Below are 18,463 nucleotides of genomic sequence, written 5' to 3'. Positions count from 1 at the left end.
AGAGCCTACAGCTGACTACCAAAATATAGCCCGGGAATACCTCACCGGAGCTTCGTGCAGCGACAGCGGAGCAAGCTGCATCTCACTCGGAGTCGGAGAGCTTGATATAGCAGGCATCTTGCGCCACCTGCTTGCGGAGCCATTCCACCTTCTTGTCGGCGTCGCGGCGGGTCTTGTCCTCCACCAGCTTGGTGACGGTGCCCAGGGCGGAGTCGGGAACAAAGTCGCTGGCCATCAGCACGGGGGCGGCATTCTCGAGCTTGGCGACGAGCATCGGGATGTCCTCGTCCTCCGTGTAGTCGCCCGGGTCGAACCGCGGCACCGGGGGCGGCGCGCTCGAGCTCGACGACTCGCTAAAGCTAAGGCGACGCAGCGGCGTGTCGCTGGAACGCGATGTCGAGCCGCAGGAGCTCGGCGGCCGCAGATCTCGGTAGTACCACAATTCGCGATGTCGAATGCTGTCGAACGCTTGCAGCCTTGCCAGAATGTCGGAGGTAGCGGTACGAGCCGCGATTGCGGGCCGCGTCAGAGACTCGACGCTACCGCTCGATCTCCTCGTCGGCGGATAGCACGTGGGCGCGAGGGGAAGGGGATCCGGCGATGCCCACTCTCCCTCCGCCGGACACCATGGCGCTGCCACGCGTGGTGGATCTGCTCGATTGCTCGTCGGAGACTGGTCTGGAGGCGGTGGCTCGTTGGCGGGGAGTGGAAGCGGCGGCGACACGGATGTGGTTGACCCGCAGCGAGGTCTCTAGACGAGATATATAACGGCCGAGAGATGTTTTGGGATGTGGCCCAGAAAACTTATCCAGAGGCGCTGTCGGAAGTACCTCCATCTTCTCCAACGTCTCCACTATCATCACCATGATGAAGATGGAGTAGTCCACTGATACGCTGCAAACGAATCTATAATTTTTTATGCTTCATGCTTGTTTTACACCAATTTATATATGTTTTGCTCATACTTCGTTGCACTTTTATACATTTTTCGGCCCTAACCTATTAACAAGATGCCACAGTGATAGTTCCCTGTTTTCTGCTATTTTCTATTTCAAAAAAGTTGTACAGGAAATATTCTCGGGATTGGACGAAACAAAAGTCGAAGTCAATATTTTACCGAAACAAAGACAGAGTCCAGAGTGGGGTCGAAGAGGCGACACAGAGCGGCCAGACCACCCCATGGCGCGACCAAGGGTGGGCCCGCACCAAGGGGTGGTGTGGGCCCCCCAGGAGGCCACGGACCTCGCCCTTCCTCCTATTTATTCACGATCTCAGGAAAAACCTAAACACCCGAGCCTCCATACACGAAAAGGTCCGTCGCGGCGGCCATTGGAGACCCTAGCTCAGGAGGGTTCTGAAGCTCTTCTCGGCACCCTGCCGGAGGGGGAGATCACCGCCGGAAGCATCTACATCGCCATGCCCACCTCTGAAGTGATACGTGAGTAGTTCATCTCTGGACTATGGGTCCATAGCAGTAGCTAGATGGTTGTCTTCTTCAATTTGTGCCTCATGTTTAGATATTGTGAGTTGCCCTACATGATCAAGATAATCCTTATGTAATGCTACATGTTGTGTTTGCTGGGATCCGATGAATATGGAATACTATGTTGAGATCGATTATATATACTTTTCATATGTTATTTGTGATCTTGCATGCTCTCCGTTGCTAGTAGATACTCTAGCCAAGTAAATGCGTGTGACTCCAAGAGGGGGTATTTATGCTTGATAGTAGGTTCATGCCTCTAGTATTTTGGAAGAGTGACAATAACTTCTAAGATTGTAGATGTGTTGTTGCTACTAGGGAGAAAACAACAGTGTTTTATCCAAGGGTAATTTTATTATTTACTTTACACACATTTCTTAATGCGATAATCTGTTGCTTGCAACTTAATACCGGAAAGGATTCGGACGATAACCGGAAGGTGGATTATTAGTCATAGATGCAGTTGGATTACGGTCTATATGTATTATGTTGTAAGCCCAAACGAATCTCATAACAATTATCTTGTCATGTATGGTCTTTATTCTGTCAATTGTCTAGCTGTAATTTATTCACCCAGCATGTTATTTATCTTTATGGAGAGACACCTCTAGTGAACTGTGGACCCGGTCCTTTCCTTTACACTGATAAATTCATCCACTGCAATCATGTTCTGTTTATTTTCTGCAAGCACTGTTCTCTTTAATTACTGCAAACATCTATTTCCACTCGATACGTTTAATCATTTGTGTTCAGCAAAACCGGTGAGATTGGCAACCTCATTGTTAGTTGGGGCAAAGTATTTTGGTTGTTTTGTGTGCAGGTTCCACATTGTTGCTGATGCCGGTAGTGCGCCCTGCCAATACTCAGCTAGCAACACCTTCAGAAGTCACGCATTTCTCCTACTGGTTGATTAAACCTTGGTTCTTACTAAGGGAAGACTTGCTGCTGTGCTCATCACACCTTTCACTTGGGGTTCCGCAACGATGTCAAGCCACCATCATCCACCTCTGAACTATGGGTTTGTGGCAGTAGCTCATCTATTTCTCTCTCGTTCTTCACATATTTAGTACCATATGAGCTTCCCAACATGATTATGGTCATATATGTAATTCCTATGTGGTGGATCTTTATTCTATGATACTGATATATGAGATTGGAACATATTATGTGTAAGATGTATTGATAGAAGAATATCATGTACCCCATTATTAATACTTATTCTGATCCAACTTGTATGCAAGAACATATGTGGGAAGAAGTTTGTATTACATGGAGTAGCATGGTGGTAGTGATTGAATAGTGACAACAAATTCAAGACCTGCTATGGTTTTTACCTTTCTTTTGCTGCCTCACTAGAAATAAAGTGAATGCATGTGCTATAATTATCATGTGTATTGTGATAATCTTGTTTGTTCAAGGTAGCATATTTCATATTCAAATATTATGTCAAATTACTTAAGGCTATACTATGTTGATTCATGATTCAATATTGCGTGGAGTTTTTCCTTTCTCGAGGAGTATAAGAGAGATGTGTTGCATCATCTCTATGTTAGGACGTAATTCCCATATGAAGGCTTGTCAAACACGTGTTGAAGTTCCACTAATATTATCTCATTGATTAATTGTTAGTGTCCACTGCAACTTAAAAATAGAGTAGACAAGTGAACGCATAAACCACGGTCCATTTTAAATCACTAGAAATGCCTTTTAATTGTAAGAAAAGTCCCTACGGTGTGATTTTCATTTTATATAAAGAGAGAACAAAGGTCAGAGTACATCAGGGGGTACAGAAGTGCACAAATAGTAAAAGAAGAAAATACATCCAGTAAAAGATGGTAAGATCCAATCTAAAAGGGGGCTAAACAAGATCAGTTTTCACCCTATATTGGTGAAGCAAGATGTCGGTTTGAAAGATGACTCTCCATCGTGCCATGGAAGGATTTTATGTCTAAAGATAAAATCATTTCTTTCCTTCCAGATATTCCAAGCCGTGCATACTACAATCTTCATAAAACATGCCATTGAACATTTTGTCGAGCTGATATAAAACGGGGTGAAATTTGAAGCTCCATGTTCCACTGAATATGAACTTTCTCTTAAGAGGCCTGGACAAATGGGAAATGAAAAGAATAGGTGGTCTCTAGTCTCAATCTCATGTCGATCACACAGAACACAAAAAAAAGTCCACCATGTCATTGTTGTTGCCAACTAATTCTTGTAAAGGGACATTGTCATTATTTTGTTTGGCTATGTAGGCAAGTATTCTTCAATTGAATGCATTTTCTTTGTGGGATTAGGTGCTTTTTCACTATGCCATTGATTATGATTACGTAACATGATTTCTAATATGGCATTAGCTTCAAGCACAGTTTTACCCATAAAAGCACCTCCCGCAGCATAATCTATCATGCTTCTCTGCAGCAGCCTCTGTTTTCGTGTTTCTGTGTTTGTGCGGCTCTCCCCTCCCGAGAACTCTTCGTGACCATATATACAATAATTTTTAGGTCAAAATACATCGGTGGGCGAAAAGATCATGCGGTTTCAACGACCGACGTCCGAAAGAGGTTGGTTGGCGTGCCCTACATGTTTGGGCGTGCTACCTATGCTCTTTCGGGCCTCAGGCCTCTCCAGGTGTGGTTCCAGGGCCCAGGGTGCTTGTCCCAATGAAAAAATGACGCTCCAAAAATTTCAGGTCAATTTGACTCTGTATAGGTCTTTGAAATTGAAAAATACACAAAACGGGATTTTCTTGTCCTACATAGTTATAAACCAATAAAAGGGATCATTGGTAAATCCCCATAAATCAATGTAAAACATGATATTATCATCATATATGTTGCAGATATGTGGGAATTCAATATGATAAAGGACAAAGTTCATGTATGCATTTTACATGCATCATTAAGTAAGCAAAGGAATGATGAATATATAGCCCACGGAAACAAAGCTATGAAACACATATGATCATCACTAAAATATAGCATGAAAGGATTATCGTCATGGTTAACTAAGCAAATGAACTATAAGAGTGTGTTGAAATGACCTTAGTCTTAAAATAGATGACGATTGCAGGGAGTACCTATAGAGAATAACAGTAGAAAAACGTGAATACATGGACATAGACAACTCATCACAGTAAACAAGGGTAAGCAACATCTAGTTTTAGAATACAAGAAAGCAAATGTAGGAGTTAGATAAATCATACTAGGCAAATTTAATAATCCAACAACTTAAGGCAAATTTAGTTATCCAACAACTTCAGAACTTTAACTCTAAAACATAGTAGAAGATCATCATAATACACTAAATTGGCATGAACATGGATATACTTAAATCATGATGGTCTAGTTATCATACATATATGATCGTCACTCAAATAGAGCAATAGTGGATCAACAACATGTTTAAGTAAGCAAAGAAATGATGAATATATAGCTCATAGGAATGCAACTAGCATACATATATGATCATAAGTTAACTATATCATGAAAGGGCCGGGTCATCACGTATGAAGGGGATTAGGCTCCACGTATAGGAGCAACCCAAGTTGCCGGCATCGCCACCACGGTCAGCCGGAAGCCCAATTTACCTCGTTCTCGCTCTCAAACCCACCACAACTACTACCTCCGAAATCTTAGGCGTGACAAATATCCCACGGGGTTTATCACAATAAAAATGAAACAATTATAGGGATCAATAATTTCAACAGTTTTTTTCTCGAACACACGTCAAAGCGTGCGTCTTTGTATATTAGAAGAAACCGCAAAGAAAACGGGCAGAACAACAACGTAGCCAAGCTACCAACCAAAAAAATAGAAAAGAAAGGACAACTAAAGCAAACAAATAACAACCAAAAAATAAAGAGAAAAACTATACAAGGCTAACATTTGTTTCCTCAAGAATTGAAACGACCAAGAATGGTTGGGGGTAATTTCCTTGAAAACCACCTCATTCCTAGTCTTTCATAGCCGCCAGATGGTGAGCAAGATAAGTGATTTGACACCTTTTTGCAGGATAGGGCTAGCACTGGCGGCGGCTGAAGCAAACCGGCCAGGTGTTAAAATTCTCATCAGCCTGGGACATGCAGCTTAGCAGGTTTAGCTTGGACAGAATATCGTGCCCGATTTGTTGGGAGAAAGAACATTGGACAAGCAGATGGGAGATGGACTCAACTTCCTGATCACAGATCGCGCATGTGTCATGGGGTGCTCGATGTCCATATCCATGTCTTTTATCTCTTCCCTTGGTTATTCGTATGCATGCATAAGAGATGAAAATGTTTATGTTACCAAGAATATATGTAAGCTCGGAAAACCCAAACATTTTAATTCTTAAAACGTGTACCCCGACTTGTGATCCATCTTTATCCTTACATTTGTTTTCATGAGCTCCTAAACTAGATCCTACGAGGGCATGTTTTCCCAGATATTTTCACATAAAAAGCTACCACCATAAATTTTATGAAGTTGCTGAAAATATACAGGCCTTAATTAGTAGTTGCTGAAAATATTTATGAAGTTGTTGAAAACATACAAAGCATATGAAGTTGCTAAAATTTATGAATTTTCTGATAGCATACAAACTACATTATGATTTCATGAAGTTTCTGAAAGCAATAAAAAGAAGAAGCATATAAACTAGATCTCCATCTCTCTCCCTCTCACTCCCCCTCTCCCTATCGCTCTCCCTATCTCGCCTTCCTCGCGCTCCCTCCCACTTCGGATTCCTCGAGTTCCCTCTCCCTCCCATCTCCCCCTCTCTCCCTCCCTCCCTCGGTCCCTCTACTTCTTTCTCTCTCATGCCCAACCTGGATTTCTCGCGTCCAACTTCTTTTGACAGTGTAAACATTTTGTCGTCCATCTCAAAAAAATTCTCAAACAGATCATCACACTGATAGCACGCTCCATGACTACTAGTGAGCAATGCTAAGGACACTCCTTATTGGAAACAATAACGGGAAGGAATATTGTTAAGAGGAACATTAGGTATATATCACTAAGCATTTTAATTTTCTCTACTGCTGTATGTTCTACCTCTTTCTTATCTTCTTTAATAATTTCAAGAGCATGCTGGTTCACTCCTTTTGGGAAGAATTTTAAATGAACTTACATTTTTAAAGATATCACACATAGAGTCTATCCTTTGAAGAATGTATGAGATAGGTTCATCATCCTTTTTCAACTCATTTTCGAATAAAATAAAAATCTTTGTTGAACAGCTGATACCAGTTCTATTCTGCTGTTGAAAACTGTCAGGGTTGCATTTTTTCATCTGTATAAGACTTGCATTACAAAAGTTGAGACAAGCCTGAAAGCAAGAGCCTGTATTGACAACAATATCACAAAACTTCTCAAGTACTGGTGAGTAGCAAGTCGCCATTGTAATTCTGTTGTACCATGTATCACGTTTACGCGAAAATACACTGACCTTTTTTGTGTTGCAAGCAAGCACATGCTCTAAAATCTAGTACACAGATGCAATATCTATTCTATACTGCGGTTATATTTTTACTACTTCAAATATTTGTGTGCCTATCGCCTTTGGAAATTGAGCTTTGAGATGTTGTAACCAAAGACGATAGCAAAGAGGATGGGGAATGCCGCCAGAACCACGGCTGACAGTGGCAGAAGGTCACGCCGATAACCAAAGTAGTCATTCATGAACACTGCAATGGATTTGGTCTCTCCAAATACAACGACCAGGCTATCGTTCTCGTCCCCAAATTGTGTGGTAAAGAAGACATTGAGCGTCCATGACAGTGGGGAGATATAGTAGAGCCATATCCACCATCTTGGTATTTGCTGCCATATGTTTATAAATTACCTTTAATCACTATTCTTTTGATTCCTAAAGGTAAAATATATATGGAGTACTAGAGTTAAGATGGCTAGGACTTACCGGCTCAGGCACGATGAATCCAGACATGAGGTTTTGTAGGGTGTAGAACATGGATGCAAGTATGGACGCGACTTGGATGTTGGGGGTGAGCGACACCATCATCATTCCAATATAAAGGAAGTAGAGCAGCGTGCACAACATGGTGTACATGAACCAAAAGAACTTCGCTGCTGTCCATGTGAACCCTAGCATCGGGTATGCTATCAACATGAACAGCACTACTTGTACCAGCACATAAGGTATCTCCATGGCAACCTATCTCGCAAAGAAGACAAGTCAATGCCTGCACATAGCAGTAGTATAATATGTTTGAAACATTCATGTGGTTAGACCTGCGCGAAGGAGTAGGCCCAAGGAGAGTACATTCCTGCAAACCTCTCCCTGTACACGACAGAGCGCTCAATGGAGACAAATGGCATCACTGTTTGGCAATTGTTAATGCCGGCGAACAGAGTGAATCCATACATGCACCCCAATATGGTGAACAGACTTTGTTGGTCGTTTCTATCCTCAAACAAAACAAGCAACTTCAGTCATATTCTACCACAATAGCATCAATTAAGATACAGAAATAAGAGACGGCTTACTCACATGTTGTTGATATTGCCTTGCTGCCAGAATACTGCACCAAAGAAAATGCATATGAATGTCATGAACACCATTCGCACTAGGTTGTAGGAAGGGGTTCTCCAATATGATAAACTCTGCTTCCAGAGGCAAGCTTTGAATTGCTCCTGAAACTTCTGTGGATACCGTGTTGGAAAATGGAGATCACTCGTATCTGGTGCTGGTATGCTCAAGCGCTTTACCAGCATGTCCTTGTCCCTTTGATCACCACATTTACATACTGGTTAGCACAAATATTCAGATAAGTTTGATTTAAACACTAAATGAGATCTCTGTCAAGTATGGTATGGTGACCCATGCTTATATTCCATTCTGATCAAAACTGACTTTTGAGACCCACATGCCTGTTTATTTTTGAAGAATTGTGGAAGGCTGGAAGAATTACAGGCTGTTTGACACACAACTTTTCTTTTCATAATTCATCATGTAGTCATAAACTAAGATTGTTAAGGCACTGGAGCTAACTGAGCTGGTTCTTCGAAACTTACTTGCACATTGATGATTCTCTGTATATTTGTGCAAAATCTACTCCCAGTTGGACTTCCATGGATGCAGAAGTAACTTCTAGCATCCACGTCGATGGGTTGTAGTTGTCCTTGATCCTGGGTACCCCAGGTATTGCCTAGAAGAACAGAGAAAATTATTTCACCCATTTATGTTTCCATGAGGTCATAGTCTGATATAGAGACGTACATGTGTGGTAAATATGCAGAAAAATCATTATACAATGGAGATGATCATGGAAAATATATACAACTCTGATAGACGCCCTCAAACTCATGGTAGATCAACAAGACTGACTCTGGCGAGGTAGAAACCGAGTTGTGCTCTAGTCTAGGCCTTCCTGAAGAGATTTGCTAATGTAATTCGGAAGACACATATTGTACAGCAAATACTCGATCCTGCACATATGAGCACGTGAAGGAAGCATCGACTCCAACGTGCTTGGTGCGCCTGTGCTTCATAGGATGACAGCACAATACTGATACCACCTACACGGTCTAACAAAAGAGAAGTTCACACAAATACCAACATCCTCAAGCAACCATTGCAGCCAGTTCACCTCTACTATAAAAGAGCCATAGCTAGTAACTCAACCGTTGACCTAATGGGTTGTTTACAGTCAAATCTATGTATGAGGATCTTATGAATGATCACACAACATACTTGCGGAAATATCTTTGGAAAATGAAAATCCCCCTAAAAATTAATTTTTTTATGTGGTTCCTGAGTAATAAGGTGCTTTTGACAAAAGATAATTTAGCAAAGAGACAATGGACTAGGTGTACAAAATGTGTTTTTTGTGGAGAACAAGAGACGGTAGAACACTTATTCCTAACATGCCCTTTTGCTAAATTAATAGGGCGAACTGTTAATTTTATTCATAATCTCCCTCCGCCAACCAATATTACAAATATGTTTGGAAATTGGTTAAATGGAGTTGACAAACAATCCGAGGTTTTAATTCACATTGGTGTATCAGCCTTAGGTTGGTCAATATGGAGATGCCGCAATGATATAATCTTTAACAACAAGAAAATTTTCAATTTTTTACAGGTTAGGTTATCTTCTCCATGGTGCATTGGATCCAACTCTGGGCTCTCCTCTCACCACCAGAGCAACGGGATGTCATGGCTTTTGGATGCACACGGCTCCAGATGTTCGCTCAGGATATCTTGTGCGGGCTGGCTGACATCATATTAGTCGACTAGAGAATGCTTAGTCGATTCGTGTTTGTTTTCCTTTTTTCGTTGGTTGATTTTTGTATCGACTTTAGGCGATCCTTGAGATGTAATAAATACTGAACAAAGAATACTGGTTCTCAATAAAGGGCTGTGTGCATCACCACGATGCAGAATCCGGGTTTTTCTCTTTTAAAAAAACCGTTGACCTCTACTATAAAATAGCCATAGCTAGTAACTCAGCCGTTGCACTCGAATGAGAAACTGCACAATGAGAGAACTACCAAGAAAGCACTATAGTAGAAAGTGATGGATGATATTATGGATCCCTAGCCCACTTACCATATGCACATTTTGAACTTTTCAAGGGCATCTCTTTGAGGGCATGAATCAACATACCCCTCCAAGTTAGATAACTTCCAACCCCATCCAACTTGATCTTATTTGGCATCAGATCAAGCTTATACTGCACCTCACAATGTGGGGGTTGGCTGCCTACCTTCCCCAAAAGTAGCGGAAGATGCTCCATCCACCAACTTGTCAAGCACCTTGGCCATGGCCAGATCCTCCTCCATGTCCAATCACAGAAACACAACCTCACCACAAGCACCACTACCTTCAACCTCCTTTGGATCTGCTGCTACACCACCCCACGCTTGCCCCTTAGGGAAGCCACAATAGGAGCACCATCATTGTCGCCCTGGTTATCGCCAGTGTTGCCACCACCACCTTGGATGGCTACATCTGGAGGGTTTTCAGGATATGGTTAGAGGGTTTGGAATAGACCGATTTCGGGTAGTTCACCCATATTGAGGTGGAATAAAAAGATGCGTGCTATGCGCAAACACCTCTCTGGATGGCCTGCCCATGTTGCCGGTATTCTTAAAAAAAGAAAAGGCTCGTTTATTGTCTATTACAGATGATTTAGAGGCTTTGGTGGAGTTACGATCTCTGTCTCCGCATGAGATTGAATTAAAAAGTCAATCGAATGCGAAGATAGCTGATCTTCTTCGCGAGAAGGAGCTTAAATGGTATCATAGATCAAAAGCTCAGCTTTATCTTGGAAGGAGATTCGAATACGCGATATTTCCATGGCATTGCCAACGGCAGACATAGGAAAAAATGTATACATTCTCTTCTACAGAATGAAGGGCTCTTACTTGGTGGAAGAGGTTCAGAAAGCTATTTTCCAAATGGAACGTAATAAAGCACCGGGTCCGGATGGTTTCCCTACTGAGTTTTATCAAACTTTTTGGGAGACTATCAAGTTAGACCTTCTAGAGATGTTCATTTTTCTTCATGCTGGACAGCTAGAATTATTTCGTCTAAATTTTGGTAAAGTAATCTTGTTACCTAAAGTTAATGAGGAAAAAAGATTCAGCAGTTTCGACCTATCTCGCTAATTAAATGTAAGTTTCAAGATTTTCACGAAAGTGGCTACTATTAGACTAAATATGGTAGCTGATCATGTAGTTCAGCCGTCGCAAACCGCTTTCATGCAAGGAAGAAATATCCTTGATAGAGTGGAGGTCTTGCATGAAGTGGAACATGAAATCCATACTAAGAAGTTACATGGGGTTATTTTAAAGTTAGACTTTGAAAAGGCCTATGATAAGGTCAGATGGTCTTTTCTGCAATGGACTCTTAGGATGAAAGGTTTTTCTCCGAGTGGCACGCTTTGATTAATGATTTTGTGTGTGGAGGAAGCGTGGCCATCGGGGTAAATGATGACACTAGACACTACTTCCAGACACGGAAAGGCTTGCGCCAAGGCGATCCACTATCGCCAATGTTATTTAACATTGTGGCGGATATGCTAGCTATTTTGATCGAACATGCTAAGTCCGATGGTCAGATTGAAGGAATGATCCCACATCTTGTTGATGGTGTTTTATCAATTCTTCAACACGCCGATGATACGATTCTTTTTATGGACCATGATCTTGAAAAAGCTCGCAACCTAAAATTGATTTTGGCGGCCTTCGAGCAACTTTCGGGTCTAAAGATTAATTTCCATAAAAGTGAATTGTTTTGTTTCGATGATGCCCAAGATGATGCAACTCTCTACGCGGAGTTGTTTGGTTGTGGGAAGCCCAATTTCCTATTCGTTATTTGGGATTCCGATTCATTATCGGAGGCTTACAAATGTTGAAGGGGAAATAGTTGAGGAATGACTTCAAAAACATCTTGCTAGTTGGAAGGGTAAATTGTTGTACTCTTGGAGGAAGATTGGTACTCATTAATTCGATATCGACAAATATGGTATTGTATATGATATCTTTCTTTCTTTTGCCAAAAGGAATCTTGCACAAACTCGATTATTATCGATCCGGATTATTTTGGCAAGGGAACAATGAGAAAAGTAAATATCGAATGGTTAAATGGAGTATAGTTTGTAGACCCAAAGACCAAGGTAGGCTTGAAGTTCATGATCTTGAGGTCAAGAACTTAGCTTCTAGGTAAATGGTTGTTTAAGCTTCTTACCGAGGACGGGGTTTGCCAAACTATTCTGAGACGAAAGTATATCGGCTCAAAAGTGTTATCCCAAGTGGTCCGGAAACCAGGGGACTCGCATTTCTAGGCTGGGCTAATGGCATCGAAGAAATTCTTCTTTCCCATGGCACTTTTTCCATTAATGATGGAACGCAGATATGGTTTTGGGAGGATATTTGGTTAGGCAACGTCCCCCTATGTGAACAGTATCCTTCTTTGTATAGTATTGTTCTTCGAAAAGTGATACCATTGCTACGATAATGGCTACCCCACCTCTCGATGTGACGTTCGGACGGGATTTGATGGGTCCAAGGTTAGTTGCATGGAACTCCTTACTAGTTCGTTTGGAGGATATCCAACTATCGAATGCACCCGATGAATTTCGGTGGAATCTACATGCCAATGGCGCTTCTCGGGATTCCCTTTACAAAGCGATCCTTCAATCAGATACACCAGATGATAACAAGAAAATTTGGAAGATGAAAATACTGTTAAAAAACAAAAAAAATTGGATGGTATCTTCGTCGTGGGGTTATACTCACTAAAGACAACCTTGTTAAGAGGAACCGGCATGGAAGTACTTGGTGTGTTTTCCGTCATCAAGATGAGACTATTAAACACTTGTTCTTCCGGTGTCGGTTGCTAGATCTATCCGGTTGATCATCCAAGTAGCTTCCAGCCTTTATCCTCCGACTAGTGTTGCTAATGTTTTTGGCAATTGGCTTCATGGTATCGATTTAAGGTTTAGAAGACTTATTAGGATGGGTGCGCTTGCACTTATCTCAGGCGCTATGGCTATGTAGAAATGATAAATCTTTAATGAACAAAAATTGCTCTATCTTGCAGGTTATCTATAGATGTACCGGTATTCTCCGTTTGTGGTCGTCTCTTCAGCGAGTGGAGAATCGCGACCTCTTTACTCGTACACGATTGGAGGCTACGACGAGGGATACTTTTTCCCTACATGGGTGGCCGCATAACCTGTGGATTGGAGCTCCACCTGTTTCATAGGCGTTTTACATTTTCTCGTTTCGATATGTATTCCGCCTTTTCCCTTTGTTTGGATACCTTGAGACTTATAAACGGCTGTGTGCATCCTGGTTATGCAGAGACCGAATGTAATTGATTATTTAAGTAATAAAAGCGTCCATTATCGAAAAAACAGCCGGGAGCTGCTGTGTTCTTTCTTAGGGTTTCTTACAGACCAGTTTCAGCTTATGTACCATCAAGGTCACTTGGGCTAATGGGTCACATGGGCCAGAATATGTAGACAAACTGCTAGATAGGATGCAGCTCATATACTGTCCAACGCAAATGCTATGTTTAAACTGACTTATATTGCATATAAATTTGTATTGCTGCTGGTGAACTTTGTACAATTATCTTATCATCATCTATATATAATCTACACCTTAGGGGCTTCCCCTAAGTTCAAGTGGTAAAAAAAAGACATATGAATGGACGACAGAAATCATATGTGTATTTACTTAGACCTTTGGTGTAATGTAGAGTTAGTATTACCAATTACCTGGAAATACCTTATGACCTCACACGAAAGGTGTCCAAGTGGCCCAGCATAGATCAACTCTCCACCCCTTTTCATCAGCATTAACTACATATATATTGTAAGCTAATCAGTGAACTTCACTTTTAAATGAAATTGTTTTGGTTAGGGAGTTTATGGTAAATAGTGTACAGTAAATTACATGGAACTAGCTGATTTTCTGTTGACTGGATGAAACTAGCTGAATTTCCCACACAAGTGAACAGTTATACATTATAGAATATGCACATGCATAGTTAAAGGTAGAGCTTCATTTGTTATAGAACTTCGATACCTCTAAATAAACAGTGTATGTAGGTGCTCTTATATAAGTTTAATTAATCATCACTGCCTATCGTTTAAACCCTACCAAGATAAGCGTAGTAGACATTTTTCGCTTTTCTCCATTTTATCTCGGAATATCTACCCCATGAATGAACATATCACCTTTTTTTAATATTGCGTCAACAATACAACAGAGATCTCGTGTCACTCCTTGACACACATAAGTCAGCGATTTCACTGTTAGCAAACTCTGAACTGGACTTAGTTTTGGGTCATTTAAGCAGCCAGTTAATAAGGTCGATAACTATCAGTTCCGGTAGATAAGGTATTGCTAGTTCTATTTTTGATAGCATGCAATTTATTCCATCTGATAATTAATATTAGGATCTGGCTAATCCCAATTATTTTAGGTCCTAACATTGATTGCCAGGCTAGCAAATGCTTCATAGCAAATTCAGGCTGCATGCAGTTGTAGCACTTGGTTACTTCATGTATGATCTGATCGAAACTAACTTTTGATATCTTAAATTATCATAATAAACTTAAATCTTGGTACCTAGAGAAAGAATCTTGGAGAAGTCTATATATGTAAAGTAGTTACCTCATCAAATGCCTCAAATATCTCGATACTTGGTTGGTGAATGGTGCACACAACTGTTCGACCTGTGTCTGCAACGTTCTTCACTGCACGCATAACAATAGCAGCTGCCCTCGCATCCAAGCCTGATGTTGGCTCATCCATGAATATAATTGAAGGGTTAGACACGAGCTCAACTGCAATTGTGAGGCGTTTCCGTTGCTCTGTTGATAGACCATTTACACCTGGTACTCCAACCAAAGAATCCCTAATTTCGTCCAGCTCAATTGTTTCAAGAACTTCATTGACAAATTCCTGCAAGGAAAATAAATACAGTGAGCTAATACTTTCATCTCAACTGTTTCAAGCACCTACGATACAAGTATACAAACCCTGTATGCTATGTTTTGTTCTTTTCATACAGATTTGCATTTATATTCGTTACAGCAAAATATGCTCACATTTCTTGTTTTTGAATCAATTTCTGGTGGAAGGCGCAACCAGGCTGAATATGCTACTGACTCTCCAACTGTGATTTGGGGGGAATGAACATCTGTCTGTTCACAGTAGCCTGATATCCTAGCAAAAGTTTCTTGGATTTTGGGATAACCTCCTATTCTTATATCCCCTTCAATAACACCGCCTGTTTTCCTTCCAGCAAGAACATCAAGGAGTGTTGTTTTTCCAGCTCCAGTAACTCCCATGAGTGCCGAGAGAACCCCTGGCTGGAATGCTCCTGTGATATTGTGGAGCAGTTGTAGTTTCCTTTCCATGTAACCATGCTCCCTCATTTCCTGCAAGGAGGCAATAATTACTTGTTAGTATTACTGATCATCCGTTGGTATGGTGCTAAACTGTCATGTGACGTGTGCATAGATCTCAAGCCACATAAGAATTACCGCTGGGGGTGTCTACATAGTAACTGACATCCTGGAACGAAATTATAAGAGGTGTGAAAGGCAATACCATCCTCCCTGCACGAAGATATATTACTGATTAATCAAATCTTAATCATATTCCATTGACAGTACGAGTTGTGTTCTGCATTGTGTAGAATTCGACTAACCAGTCCTATTAGGTGTCAACGCAGTTTCTGCTTGTAACTTAGGCATCCCATTTTTCGTATCCTTGGAGATATCTTGGTCTCTTCCATCCAATGTGTTAGGCTTATTGCGAGAGATTATAGCTCGAGAAGTGCCTGGAGCTGAGAGGCTCATACGAGGTTAGAACAGATGGCAGGTCTAGCCAGAGCAAACAGCACGTTCTTCTGAACCGAACTATTTCTCTGATGTTATTTTTTCTCCAGCATATGCTTGATTGATATTACAAGTAGTTAAGCTGTTTAACTTAATGAAATTTCAGCCACGCGCACTTACGGTTTTTAATAGTCAAGCCAATAGCAAAGCCCACATTGAACAATAAAATAAACCCAATCATTGCTCCAACTGAGATCCAGTAGAAGTAGCTGGAGAAGTCTAGCCCTCGATCCATTAGTATCCTCCTTCCAAGTGTTACACCAGATACCGTGATCTACCAACATAGAAATTTTAGTATCGTTTGAGCGTGCAACAGTTATACAATTAATTCAGACTTGGTATTTAATTCACAATATACCTCCAACCATCTTGATGCCAAAAACTCATTTCCAGTTAAGCCTATCTCAGCATATGACAATGGAGAGAGCCAAAATCCCCATTTGAGCCAATTAGGAAGAAAGGCTGTAATTATAAGGCACTGAAAACGTTAGTGATGCTTGTTTCATAGTTGAGTACAACATACATTTGCATGAAATTGGGACTCATCTTTTGCTAGCAATATGAAGTTTATGAAAATAAGGAAATGTCTTACGGCGAGGAATTAAGAAACCTCCAAACGAAAGCAAGACTAGAAATGCCAGTGTACCACTGACTGAACCAGCCACCATTGTTTGACCGTACGAGGCAACACATCGAAACATTGATAATGATACAGTGTGGATAAGGAAGAGGACGAGGAGCTGACAGAAAAATCTGAACACAAGAATTGTGCATGTTAACACAAAGTATTGCATCTGAAAATCTAGGTTTTGTGGATTTTGTCTAAAAGAGAAGTAAATATAGTGTTAGACAAGGGAAATTTTTGTTTGAATACCAGATCACCACAAAACTGAGTATAGGCAGTGTCTTGTTTTAGTACTGTTATTTTGCAGGGATATATTTTTTTTCACTCTGGTGATTATACTCTAAAATAACTTTCAATGATAACAGAAATGTTGCTGTAGTTGAGCTGGTGCTTCCTCCCGCTAGCTAGTTAATTTGTAAAATATAAGTGTTGTTACCTGGATGCTTCCGGAGTATAACCAATCAAGTAGTAGGATATTGATGTCCAAACCACTGACTCAACTAAAGAAACTGGAATCTTCAGAATAAAAGATGGTATTGCATAAGCCCATGCAGGATAGAAGTAGTAATCTCTTTGTTTGTAGAAGACTGGGAGTCTGTTAAGTGCCATGGCCAGCTCAGGGAAACCATTCACCATCAGCAGCACGAGCGCATAGAAGAGCGAACCCATATAATAGTTAGCATGAACTCGGTCAACACCCATACGCGTGCGCAGAAATACTGTTCCAGTAATAACACCAAGTAGTCCAAGCTGCAGTGAAAAGATTTAGTATGCTAATTTACAGTGGCCACGTTGAAAAAAATGCAGCATCACATAGCTGTAAATTGAATTAATTTTTATAATGAAAATTGTAATAACTTTAACAAAAAACGCTACAGCTGTGGTGCTTTAGTACAGGTAATGGTATAAGCACAAAATCATGGAAATCCTCAAATTGCGAACGAACTGAATGTAGATTAAAATACTGAGTTGCTGCCATGCTGGACAAGTTCCCAGGACACTTCGATATGATCCTAGAGTTCTGTTATTACTATGCAGACAATACTACTGCAAAATGCCATGTACAGTGTGTTAAGCACATCCAGTCCCTAATGCCTACAATATTTCACATTTAAACACACCTAAAGTTTATATATACTACATCAATATTTCCCTTAACTGAATGACATTAGTGTGGCAGTTCACTTTAAAGTTGAAAGTGGCTCAAATGTAGATGTAAATATAGCATATGACGACGCAACTTTAAGGATCTCAATTTTTTGGTGTTAAATCTTTATTCAACCTCCATAACAATACAACCTAATACAGACACACTGCTTCTATTTTTTTGTTTTATTTCTATCTTCGATGAATACCGAGTATAATGCATGTAATTTGAACATAGTACATACGGACTAGAACTCAGCTTACGCTCATGAACATAGCTTGTGACATGAGGTATAGAACTGTAAACTAGACAAAATATATGCATGCATCAACCGCATTGTCACCAAACGACAGCTTCTACTGGTTACCTGAATAGTTTTTGATATATAGAGGAAGGAATTCCTTTTCATAAGAAGGAGCTCCCGTGCAAAACATGCCTTGAGGAGATCCCACTTGGATAATGAGTAGATACTGAAAGACAGGGCATTCTTGTGTCCTTTTGATTCTGTCACACGGCATTGAAAGCTCCTCGGCAAGATTCTGACCACTTTGGGATGCTTTGAACTTATCACAGAATTGCTCAACTGTAAAAAACTTATATTTCTCTTCGGAGCTCCAGTATTGATGTTGATCTTTTTTTGATAGTACCTATATATACACAGGGTTTGAAGACTGGAGCACTTTATGATGGTAAGCAAGAGTACTAATAAGCAAGACAAATTAAGGTTATCATAATCTATAGCGATTTACATCATATGAACTATTTTATTGAATATACATCAAATTTATAGGTGTAACTCCTTCTTTGCACAAATGTTGAAACTCAAAACATATCTCTAGAAGAAAAC

General features: G+C 40.7%; 1 pseudogene; it reads right to left on the bottom strand.

The window, feature by feature from the left end:
• Nucleotides 1–7,014: 7,014 nt before the first annotated feature.
• The window catches only part of LOC124656499, an 11,901-nt pseudogene continuing 452 nt past the window's right edge, over nucleotides 7,015–18,463 (bottom strand).

The sequence above is a fragment of the Lolium rigidum genome, chromosome 5 (genome assembly GCF_022539505.1).
Source record: "Lolium rigidum isolate FL_2022 chromosome 5, APGP_CSIRO_Lrig_0.1, whole genome shotgun sequence".
NCBI classification, from domain to species: domain Eukaryota; kingdom Viridiplantae; phylum Streptophyta; class Magnoliopsida; order Poales; family Poaceae; genus Lolium; species Lolium rigidum.
The sequence above is the reverse complement of the archived record's forward strand: the minus strand, read 5'-3'. Positions and strand labels throughout refer to the sequence as shown.